Raw genomic sequence first — 218 nt, forward strand, 5'->3', positions numbered from 1 at the left:
CGCCGCTCCTGCGCCCGGGGAGAGCGGCGAGGGGGCGGCGGCGCGGCCACCTTCACCTCAGCTTGGCGGAGCGCCGGCGGGGGACGGGCAGACCCTCCCCGCCCAGGAGGAACGCGCCCACTTACCCGCCGAGCCTCCGGCGACGACTTGGTGAGAGGCCTCCTGCAGAAAGCCCCCAGGCTTGCGAGCCATCCTCGCCCGCGCCGCGGCAAGAGGCA

The 218-nt window shown here is 76.1% G+C and overlaps 1 protein-coding gene across 1 annotated transcript in view; it reads right to left on the minus strand.

The window, feature by feature from the left end:
* Positions 1-186, minus strand: part of SLC25A21 (solute carrier family 25 (mitochondrial oxoadipate carrier), member 21) — a 262,933-nt gene extending 262,747 nt beyond the window's left edge. The window contains exon 1 of the mRNA XM_010583667.1: positions 126-186. The gene's annotated coding sequence lies outside the window, so the exon portion shown is untranslated. The remainder of the gene's footprint in view (positions 1-125) is intronic.
* Between the last annotated feature and the right edge of the window lie 32 nt (positions 187-218).

The sequence above is a fragment of the Haliaeetus leucocephalus genome, unplaced genomic scaffold, assembly GCF_000737465.1.
Source record: "Haliaeetus leucocephalus isolate CR32 unplaced genomic scaffold, Haliaeetus_leucocephalus-4.0 Scaffold932, whole genome shotgun sequence".
NCBI classification, from domain to species: Eukaryota; Metazoa; Chordata; class Aves; order Accipitriformes; family Accipitridae; genus Haliaeetus; species Haliaeetus leucocephalus.